The sequence below is a fragment of the Siniperca chuatsi genome, linkage group LG9, assembly GCF_020085105.1.
Source record: "Siniperca chuatsi isolate FFG_IHB_CAS linkage group LG9, ASM2008510v1, whole genome shotgun sequence".
Classification (NCBI taxonomy): Eukaryota; Metazoa; Chordata; class Actinopteri; order Centrarchiformes; family Sinipercidae; genus Siniperca; species Siniperca chuatsi.
Window position 1 is genome coordinate 29,277,772 of NC_058050.1, and position 11,988 is coordinate 29,289,759.

Here is an 11,988-nt window from a genome sequence, read left to right on the forward strand (position 1 = left end):
TTGTCCGGCAGATGTTGAAGGACCTCAGCCTCCTCAGAAAATAGAGGCGGCTCTGGCCCTTCCTGTAAATAACCTGAGTGTTCTTAGCCCAGTCCAGTTTATTGTCTAAGTGTACTCCCAGGTACTTGTAGTCCTCTACAGTGTCCACATTGACCCCCTGAATGGAACCGGGGTCACTGGTGCCTTGGCCCATCGTAGATCCACAACCAGCTCCTTAGACTTTGTCGCATTGAGCTGCAGATGGTTCTGCTCGCACCATAAGACAAAGTTCCCCACCACAGCCTTGTACTCAGTCTCATCACCACCGCTGATACATCCCACCACAGCAGAGTCATCAGAAAACTTCTGAAGGTGACAGGACTCTGTGTGGTGGCTGAAGTCCGTGGTGTAGATGGTGAAGAGGAAGGGAGAGAGGACAGTCCCCTGAGGGGCCCCAGTGTTGCTGATCACGCTATCTGATACACAGTGCTGCAGGCGCACGTGCTGTGGTCTGTCAGTCAGGTAGTCCACAATCCAGGACACAAAGGGGGCTTCCACCTGCCTCGCTGCCAGCTTCTCACCCAGCAGGGCAGGCCAGATGGTTTTGAAAGCACTGGAGAAGTCAAAAAACATGATCCTCACCGTGCTTGCCAGCTTGTCCAGGTTGGTGTGGATGCGGTTCAGCAGGATAACTATAGCAGCATAACTAAGGGATGGTTCAAGAATCAGCCAAGCCAGCCCTAACTATAAGCTTTATCAAAGAGGAAAGTCTTAAGCCTACTCTTAAATGTGAAGATGGTGTTTGCTTCCTGAACCCAAACTGGAATCTGATTCCACAGGAGTGGAGCTTGATAACTGAAGGCTCTGGCTCCCTTTCTACTTTTGGAGACTCTAGGAACCACAAGTAACCCTGCATTCTGGGAGTGCAGTGTTCTAGTCAGATAATAAGGTATTATGAGATCTTTAAGATACGATGGTGCCAGACCATTACGAGCTTTTTAGGTGAGGAGAAGGATTTTAAGGGTCATTATACGAAAACGTGCCATTTTGTGTCCCTCAGAAAAAAAAAGCTCTGTAAATCTTAATAAACCATGAAACAAATAAAATATTTTATAATTTAGTTTCCATAATATGTCTCAAAATATAAGAATGAATTAATTTCTGTTTCTTTTGTTTTTAAAGGATTTTAATCACATTTTTGTGCAAAGCATCTTGCAGACATGTTGAAAATGGCCTGTCCCTCCGTAGGATTTTTCTACTTCTACTTGCTATCGAGGCCAAAAAAGTCAAACTATCATAAAAAAACATATACTTCTATAAAGCCTTAAGTGTCAGTTCATTAGTCATGAATGGATTTTATTCTTAACATGTGTCAAATTTAAAAAAAAATACAATTTAGTCGGGTCCCTATGTTCTCGTCAACCCTGTTACTTTTTATGAAAACCCCTCTTTAAAGATAATGGACTGTTCCAAAAGTTGCATCAGTTCCAGGAAGTGACATCATCTGCCTTTCATGAAGTTGATGGTAGAAGACAAGTAAGTGTTCTCTTCTTTTTAATGAATTTTCCCTGTTACCAGAAAAGCATACCTTAAAAAGTTATTTGTACACATTTAAAAATTTACATATATAACAACATTTAAGCCTCACATTAAGGCACGTAATGTGGTGTCATTACCTATACCTCATGGCTAGTAATGGCCGCCAATAACCTTTTTTCAACCCTGTTACCGTCAACCCTGTTACCATTCCAGGGTAACAGGGTTGACGCAAGTATGCTTTTGTGTGTCTTACCCATGTTGTATACCCAAGAAGGGTTAAATCAAGGGCAACTGGACTTGGTACTTCCATATTTGAAGATATTGCCTCTCATCCAAGGGTTTTCTTCAGTTCTAAATGACTGATGGGGAGTGCCAGGTATTTAACCTCTGTGGGGTTGTCACCCCTGAGCCAACCCTTCTTGGATAACTATGACCTGGATGACTGAGAATTTTAACAGACCTACTTTTCTTACTAATAGTATTTACATAATATACATGTTTTTACAGTTTTCATCCCTAAAAATCATGTTTTTTTAATTTATTCTACTGATAGGTAGGCTAAAATGTGTTGAGGTTACTAATCTATACTGATACACACAAGTGCATTGGGTTTTATAAATGTGCTTTATAAACCAAAAGTCATTATTATTTTTATTATGAGTAGGTAATAAATTAACAAGGTTGCTGTTAAAGTGTTTTATGTATTTTTATTTGATTTGATTTTGTTAGGATGCCTCTTTCTGCAGCTGAGAAACAGCGCAGATACAGACAACGCAGAGATGCTGATCCTGAGACACGAGAAGCATATTTAGTAAAAGAGAGGGCAAAATGGAGAAAGGACAGAGACACAGGGAAAAAGCGGTCAGTTAGTGAACTAAATGACAGAGAAAGGAGAGCCAAGCGGCGGAACTGGAGAGCAGCACAAGTGAAATGCAGAACAGCCAAAGCAGCAGGTGCAGCAATCATAGATCAGTGCATGACGCCACCTCTAAGTCCAGATTATTGGAAAATGGTGTGTCATGACATATGACAAGGAGATCTACCCAGGAATCATCGTGGCAAAAGATGAAGGATATGCCCAAGTGAAGTGCATGCACTGTGTTGGCCCGAATAGATATTTCTGGCCAGCCCGTGAGGACAGCATCTGGTACATATTTGATGACATTTTAAGATTGATTCCTGCTCCTCTTAATGTGACAGCACAGCATGTAGAAATACGGAAAGACATCTGGTCAAAACTTGTTAGGTAAGGAAGACAGGAATGTTACATTAAGTGATCATTAGTGATCATTGACTTTTGTTTATTCTGTTAAGGCCAAACATGTTCAACAGTTAGCTTTTCCTTTTGCTCCGGTCCTGAGCGTCAGTACTTAAAACGTTGTTGTGGACGTAGTTGAGGACTAACGACTGTCTGCTGGGCGGGAATGGTTAACAAAAGAAATCACTGCATCACCATTCACCTTCAGGATAGAATCAGGAAATGGCCACTCTGAAATGTCGATATGGGTCTAATCTTTAAACCCAATTTCTCTAGACATAAGATTTTTCACCAGTTTACTTCCTCCATGTTACAACACACTCGATCTATGATCTGCATTTTGTTTTTTATACTTTTTTATAGTGGCCTTTAGTAAGTGATCGTTAGTGGTTTTTGCTTATTCTGTTAAGGCCAAACATGTTCAATTGGTCATTTAATTGCAATGTAATGTTAATGTTTTAATAAAACAATTGATTTACATTTACATCCGCAGAATCATCATCATTTTTCATCATTTTTATGCTAAAATATCTCAATAGAGCATTCTACAAAATATGCTAATTAGTCATGTTGAATTAAAGGTTTATGAATGTCCAATTAAGACTCCATTACAACCATAACTGTAACTCAAACAAGCGGTATAACCAATACAGTAACTGTTGTCAACCCTGTTACTTGTATAATATTCTAATATCATTTAAAAAATGAAAATAAAAATGTAACCAACTAATTGTAAATGTTTAGTAAGAGAGACTAATAATCCACTCAAAATTTAATTGAGGCGTTTTATTTTTGTTTCCATACATTTTTCTTAAAACAGAAGATGCTGGGAGAGTGTCATTTGGAAATGAACATATTCATCCACTAAAAAAAATAAGACTTTCAATTTTCTCAATTCACAAACACTCTTAATGTAACAATGGGGGGGTTGTCTTTCACAGTATATCAGATTTGTTCTATATATGTATTTAAAACCTTTTCAAAAAGTAATTAATATGTCGGTAACAGGGTTGACCAAACACACACATTTATGTTGGTTATATGAAAAAATTATAAAAAATAAGATAGCCTGAGATGGCACGGCACATTTCCCTGAGAGGTAAGGATCTACTTCATCCAAAAAGGGGCTTAAAGATTTTCAAAACAGTACTTTGAAAATCAAACATTAAAAGTGGGAAATGGCACGTTTTCGTATAATGACCCATAAATTCTATTTTGGATTTTACAGGGAGCCAGTGCAGAGAAGCTAATATTGGAGAAATATGATCTCTTTTCGTAGTTCTTGTCAGTACACGTGCCGCAGCATTCTGGATCAACTGGAGAGTCTTAAGGGACTTATTCGGGCAGCCGGATAATAAGGAATTGCAGTAGTCCAGCCTAGAAATAACAAATGCATGCACAAATTTTTCAGCATCACATTTCGGCATTACAGTTTAGCTTCCTTCTTTGCTAGCAATGTATTTCGACTCATCTTCTTTAGCTAATGCAGTTTATTTAAGAACTAAATAGAAATGCAGCTTTGACATTATTTCAGCTAAGTGTCCATCTTTAGCAATGTATTTCAGCTTTATATATCAGGTTTTATAGCTGTTTCTAAGGTTTCTGTCTTTAAAGATAAATTGTTGCCGGTTGAGGGCATTTTATCATTAAAGAAGCTCATGAAGTCATTACTAGTGAGGGCCATAGGAAGTAGCACTGTGACTCTGTGTCAGTCTGGCTACAGTGCGGAAAAGAAACCTGGGGTTGTTCTTATTTTAATTTTTTAATTTGTGGGTTTGGGGGTTAATTTGTGGGTTTGGGGGTTATACCATGGTTATACCTTCTTTGTTTTATTATCTTCTTTTTTAGAGGGGTAATAGAGTGTCGTTTGCAGTGAGCCTGCATCACTATCAACAAGATGATCAATTTGGGAGGGACTGAAATTAGCATAGGAGTCCTTTGTTATATTGGAGACATGGCACTGAAGTAAATGCAGATGGAATCACTTCCTTAAATTTAGCTACAGCACTATCAGATAGACATCTAGAGTAGGAATTTTTGCCTAATGGCGTGTAGTCCAGTAATAGGAGTTCAGAAGTTAAATAATGATCAGATAAAAAAGGATTCTGTGGAAAGACTATTAATTTCAGTGCCATATACCAGAACAAGGTCGAGGGTGTGGTAAAAACAGTGAGTGGATTTATGTACACAGATAAATGCAGTACTAAGGCTATCATTATCAATGTCCACATGAATATTAAAATCACTTACAATAATTACTTTATCTGTTTTAAGGACTAAACTTGATAAAAACTCTGAGAATTCAGATACAAATTCAGAATAAGGACTAGGAGTGTGGTATACTATAACAAATAGAATTGGCTGTTTTCTAGGTTGGGTGTGAAAGACTAAGAACATGGCTTTCGAATGAGTTATAATTTAGTTTAGGTTTAGGGTTGATTAATAGGCTTGAGTGGAAGATGGCTGCAACTCCACCTCCTCGGCCGACGCCTCAAGGAATGAAGGCGTGAGCAATAATATGACGAGGAGTGGATTAATTTAGGCTAACACATTCTTCATGACCCAGCCAGGTTTCAGTAGGGGCAGATACCGTTACAAAGGAATTTTGGGGGGGGAAATGCTCTGGAAGTGCACAGAAGCGTGTAGGACTGCAACTCTGCCTCCTGGTCTCTAGGTTGTCATGGTTTAGGTCTACTAATAAACTCCATCCCACTGCTCCATCCAAAGTGGGATAAATGCCGTCTCTCCTAATCAGATGAGGTCTACTCCAGAAAGTCCGCCAATTATCTACAAAGCCCACATCATTTGCTGGACACCACCTCAACAGCCCGTGGTGGAATGAAGACATGCGGCTAAACATGTCATCATGAGGGTATGAGGTAGAGCAGCAAAAATATGGTACTAGTAACACACAAACACCGACAACCGGAAATGAGACAACACGTCAGCAAACAGCAGCCAACAGCAACAACATGTCCTTCAAGCTAATAATAAATAAATAATATAGCTGCAAGAGACAATTCAGGGGTTCAAGCCAACACATACCGTTAGAAGTTTCAAGCTTTTGATGTGGACCTGGTCAAATGTGGCCTAGACGTGACAAAAGCAGTGAAATCTCCCTTTTTTGTATTTTTACAAATAGAATGAAGAAAACAAATAATTTCTGATTCATAGTGTGATTTGTGTTATGCCACGCCCAGTTTTTTGCATTTGTAGAGCCCCCTAGAGGTCGATTTGAATGAAATTTTGTATGTTTCCGGTACTTCTGTGGACATATCATGTAAGTTTTGTGATGATTGATTGGCCCAATGGTTGTGGACTTTGTTCTATCTATGTGCTGAGCTACGCCTCTTTTGAAGTTCATTGGTCAATATCTTGAAAACTAAATAAGATATCAACAAGCTTTATACAACCTTTTAATAAGGTTCGTCCAATGATGATCAGACCTACAGTTTAGGAGGAGATGTCAAAAATGTGTTTTTCAAAAAATTCAAAATGGCGGAAAATCTAGTCACGCGGGCTTTAGTGGTCCAAGAGGCTTTTTTGTAGTGCACATTGAGCTGGACTTGTGAGAGAAATTTCAAGTCATTCGGACTTACGGTGTGAGCGGCGTGGCCTGTTCAAAATTTTTGGGCCTTAATTACAGCGAAACAATGTGGCCGATTGGGCTCATATTTCTGTGGAAGCACATGCAGTTATTGGGCCAAGTTTCGTGTTTCTAGCTCCTTCAAGCTCATGGGAATTTGAGCCGAAGCGGCAGACAACAAATAATACTAATAATAATAATGAACTGGCACAAACACAGAAGTGTTTCAGTCCCTTCGGGGCTTGAACCCCTAAAAATAAAATAAAATAAAAGAATATACAGTTATTTTTATACATATATACATAGCCTACACGTATACACCCAGGAAATAATTCTTCAGCGCAATTTATGACAGATAACACAGAGAGAGATAGTGATGATAATATGGTTTTCATCTTCATCTTTCATCTTCACTAAAAGTTCGACATTTGTGAGAAAGTGTCCATCCACTGTGCCTGCGTTTGAGCACCAAGCATCATCAATGTAAATACAGAGTCCTCCTACTTTCATCTTGGCGGAGTCTTGCACTCTGTCAGCTTGGAACATGGTCCGCCCGAGTGCTTGATCCTGGATGTTAATGAAAAGGTCTTTGTAAAGATGTGGACACGCACAACAGTCTCTGATTCCCGTTACTTGGCCAGCCTGAGTCCCATTTCGTCCAGACATTAGCCAGGAGCAGCTTTAAGTCCAAGCTGGGCTAGAATGGCTCCTATCTGGGCTGTCTTTACTCTCCTCCTAGGCGATCATAGCAGCCCCCATGGTGCCTGCCTGGTTCATTGATCTTGCTCAAGGTCCGCTGCTCTTTAATCCAAACCCCAGCTTCCTTTTCCAATGACAACGGTGATGTATTCCTGTCATAGGTAATACTTGTTTCAGCAATAAAGCAGAAAAATGAAAAAAGAAAAAAAAACAGATGAAAAACAAGAATGTAGCTAGCAGAGCATCTGCAAGAGCAGCCGTTGCCATAGTCAAAATCTTCTGATCCAGTCGATTTGAACAATTTTGGCTTAGCTCTTTAAATCAAATCCAAGCAGACATCATTCAATGATGTTTCAGCAATAAAGCTGGAAAAAAATAAAGAAAAAATAATGTAGCAAAGTTTGAAGGAAACACCAGCCACTGCATCTACATGCGCAGCCACTACTACTAACTACTACTACTACTACTTCAGCCTGTCCTCCTCCTACTACTTCTACTACTACTACTACAACAACAACAACAGTCTTTACTACTACTACTACTACTACTACAATGTTTAATACTACTACTACTCTTAAATTGTTTCCTTTTGGGGATCAATAAATTATTTCTGATTCTGATACTACTACTTCAACAACAACAATCTGTAGTGCTGTTCTTTCCTGGCAGCATAGGACTTTGCATAGGACCTTTTCCTACAAATCTCTCTGTGTCCTTCTTTCTAACCTGATCTGACCATGGAATGATACCTTTGAACTGTGGGTGGGCATTTATCAAGTTTTATGGCCATGCACTCTTCGAAAAGTCACTTTATGTGTAGTTTTTCAAGCTGAGTGACTTGGATTCAGAATTTCCAAGTTCGGCTTCCAGCTTTGACAGTATTACAGTTTAGCTTCCAGCTTTTCTAGTAATGTATTCTGCTTCTTTAGCTAATGCAGTTCAGCTTCCAGGTTGTTCAGCATTGTAGTGCAATGCATTGGAGGTTGAAGATTTTTCAGATGATGAATTTCAAATTTCTGCATTTTCAGTAATGCTTTGCAGTTATGTCTTCTTCCATACACTTATCGGTGGACTACTACTGCTGCATACTTTCATGTACAGAAGCCATTCAAATGTCAAAATGTTAAGCTCTTTAAGAACATGTACGCTTCTATTCCACCTTTTCTACTTCTTCTTTTTTATGCTTTTTTAAAATGTTAACCTTTTTTCAAGAACTTAATAGAAGTGAATGCAGCTTTCACAGTATTACAGAAAAGTGTCCATCTTTAGTAATGCATTTCAGCTTTAAGCATTATTAGGTAATCTAGGTCAGCTTCCAACCAGTTTTACATTTCAACTTCCAGGTTTTTCAGCAGTGCAGTATTAAATTTTCAGCCTTTTCAGGTAACTCATTTCAACTTCCAGTGTTGATAGTATTAGAGTTTAGCTTCCAGCTTTTTTAGCAACGAATTTCACCTCTTTGCCTCTTTAGTTAATGCAGTTCAGCTTCCAGGTTGTTAAGCAGTGCAATGCAATGTGTTTGAGCATTAAGACTTTTCAGGCATTTCGTTTCAGACTTCTTTTCAGCAGTGTTTTGCAAAATCATTTCAGCTTTTAGCATTTCCACGCATTTTCGTACATTCATGTACAAACTCCTTTCCAACCAGGAAACATTCCCAATTTCTTGGGACTTTTTCAAATTAATTAAACTTTTTCATATCTTTCATACTTTTTACACAATCACAGTTCAAAATTCAGAAATGGGGAGATTTCTAATTTGCTCTCATTCCCACATTTTTGGCACTACACACACAAATCTCACACAGCCTCTTCAGATTGTTCTCCTCTCTCTTACGCTATTTTTACTTAGGTGATAAGAGTTACGGTCTTTGAGCTAGAAGCAGTACTTTTAGAGGTGCACCTCAGCTAAAATTTCTATTAAATGAACTCTCTCAGCCAGGAGTCACACACAGCAGATACCATCACCATAGCAACCTTGGATCTCAGAGGAGACACAGCTGAGATGGTTGAGATGACCTAATTAGTGCAGTTTGACACACACGCACGCACACACACACAGCACTCAAACATTCCTCTCCTGAGTTTCCAGCTCTCTCAAAAGTGTGAGAGCTTTCCAGCACTTTTGTTATCTTCACTCTTTATTTTATATTATTATTTTGCCATTTTTTGGCATCTAGCTACTCCTGTACCATTTGTCCTAGAAACTTTGTTTCAAACACGGTACCTATAGCGCCACCATGTGGTCATTTATTACTTGTTTTAGGTTTTTTGCTAATAAATAATCACCTGTACCTCCTACAGAGCTGATATGTTTTTAGCACATCCACTGAATTGTGACAATATTTTGCCTCACTGCAACTTATGTCCAATTCAGAAGAGCAAAATCAATTAACATTTATATCTCCACAAGTCTTCATGCAAATGCTACCACAATTTACAATTGACATTCTCTAGATGGTAGACATCAAGTTTTTAAAATTGTTTTCTCATTTCCTGTCACCAGTGTTTGTGTGTTACTAGTAACGTATTTTTGGTGCTCCAGCTCATCACAGTTAATTTTGTTAGATCCTTCATTACAGTGACCACCTGCTATATATTTAAATGTACCCTAGTTCTGCTCAAGCACTCATAGCTATCTCCTTCCAACTTTCTCGCTAATCCGACAGTTTACACGCTATTCAGTTTTGCTAGTTACCATTCTTTAGCTTAGCAGCTAGCAAAGGCTTCTCTCTCTTCCTCTCCTGCTCTCTCCTGTGTCAAATGTTTAGCTATTCCTCTTGCCTCCTTTAGTGATAATGGTACTTGTAATAAATGCACTGTCCCCTGGCAGCTCCCGAGCAGCCGGAAACCAGGGAGGATGGGTGACTGTCAAAAGGAAGAAGCAGAAGCCCAACTCTGATTATTGGCAGCTCCATTTTGAGACATTTTGAGAACAGGTAGCTATTTTTACACTGTTGTTTTTATAGTTTATTATTAGAACACTGTATCCTAATATAGGCTATAAATAAGGTTTTAGTTTCGTATCCCTTCACAGAGCACATCGTATCACAAGAAGTTAGATAGAGAGAGGGACTGGCCAGTGGAAGTGCAGATTCCACATTCTACACTCAGAAATTCAGTACTCCCCTGAAAGAGTGTGCCATATCATAATGGCTTGTGCAATATTGCATAATATTTGCAAGAAGCGCAACATCCCACCCCCACCAGAGGATGACAACGATGGAGAAGCTGGAGATGCCAGCCCCCCAAGCAACATCAATCCATGTGATGGGGCAGCCTTCAGACAACACTTTGCCATCTTCCACTTTGGGTACACATAATAATTAATACGTTTCAATACACACCAGTGGTTTTATCAGGCCATTTTATTTGTCACTCTTGTTTTCTTTTTTTCAGTGCTAGGGTGTAGTATTCATGTTGCAGTCTCAATACTTTAATTTGAAGTTTTAATTTTTGTCTCTGCAGTGCTTGCAGCTCATCTGGGAGCGGGTCCTCTGCCGGGCTGTCATCCACCACCGGGCATACCTGAGGTGCTTGGGAGGACATCCAAAGCAGGGGTTGCATACGGAGAGCCCGTGTTTAGGCTGGCCAGGTCAGGTGACTCCCCTGCGTCTTCATTATAACTGAAAAATAAAATGTTTGAATTGCTGAATATTGTTGTCATGGTCTTGAGTTAACCAAAAATAATTTGGGCCATACCTTTGTGATACATGTTGGAATTTTTTTTCTTTCATTTCCAATGTGTATATCATAATGTATTCTCTTTAAAATTCTTTACTGTCAAATGTGTGTTGAGTGTAAACTCCTCTTTGGAATTTCACCATTCAATATGAGTTTATCTGAGAATATTCTTAAATAAGGAAATCTATTCAGTGATTGGTCCTTGCCTATTTGTCATCCAAAATCCCGTTTGCAGCACAGCAAAGTGTCATGAATCAGCTGAGACTGACTGACACTCAAGATTTAGTCCTACACTTCACTTAAATTTAGGACTGAGATGCTTGACAACTTTTTACCGCAGCTTTGAGCCAAGAATTATTTTACTATTAGGTCAATTTGTTCTTATGAGTAATTCTGAGAAGCTTGATAAATACGGGCCCAGATCTCTGTCATCTAAAGCTGTACTAGTGAACAATTTAATATCAGAGTGTCATATTGACTTATTTTGTCTTACTGAAACCTGGCTGGGTCATGAAGAATATGTTAGCCTAAGTGAATCCATTTCGCCCAGTCATATTAATGCTCACATTCCTCGAGGCACTGGCCGAGGAGGTGGAGTTGCAGCCATCTTCGACTCAAGCCTATTAATCAACCCTAAACCTAAACTTAATTATAACTCATTCGAAGGCCTTGTTCTTAGTCTTTCACACCCAACTTGGAAAACACAACAGCCTATTCTATTTGTTATAGTGTACCGCGCTCCTGGTCCTTATTCTGAATTTCTATCTGAATTCTCAGAGTTTAGTCCTTAAAACAGATAAAGTAATTATTGTAGGTGATTTCAATATTCATGTGGACTTTGTCAGATACACCCATTCACTGTTTTAACCGCACCCTTGACCTTGTTCTGGTATATGGCATTGAAATTGAACATTTAATAGTCTTTCCACAAAATCCTTCATTATCGGACCATAATTTAAAAACTTTTGAACTGCTATTACTGGAATACACTCCATTAGGCAAATACTCCTACTTTAGATGTCTATCTGATAGTGCTGTAGCTAAATTTAAGGAAGCGATCCCATCTGCATTTAATTCAATGCTATGTCTCAATATAACAGAGGACACCTATGCAAATTTCAGCCCCTCCCAAATTGACCTTCTTGTTGATAGTGCTGCAGGCTCACTGCGAACGACACTCGATATCGCCCCTCTAAAAAAAGAAGACAATAAAACAAAGAAGGTTAGCTACATGGTTTAACCCCCA

The 11,988-nt window shown here is 39.0% G+C and overlaps 1 long non-coding RNA gene across 2 annotated transcripts; it reads left to right on the top strand.

Moving 5' to 3' along the window:
- Positions 1 to 1,017: 1,017 nt before the first annotated feature.
- Positions 1,018 to 10,703, top strand: LOC122882229. 2 transcript variants are annotated; one of them, XR_006379313.1, is made up of 4 exons: positions 1,018 to 1,515; positions 9,892 to 9,997; positions 10,078 to 10,371; positions 10,527 to 10,703. It is a non-coding gene; the product is annotated as an uncharacterized LOC122882229 (long non-coding RNA). The 2 variants fall into 2 exon arrangements; XR_006379312.1 differs by lacking the exons at positions 9,892 to 9,997; positions 10,078 to 10,371; positions 10,527 to 10,703 and adding an exon at positions 2,248 to 3,260.
- The last annotated feature ends 1,285 nt before the right edge of the window (positions 10,704 to 11,988 follow it).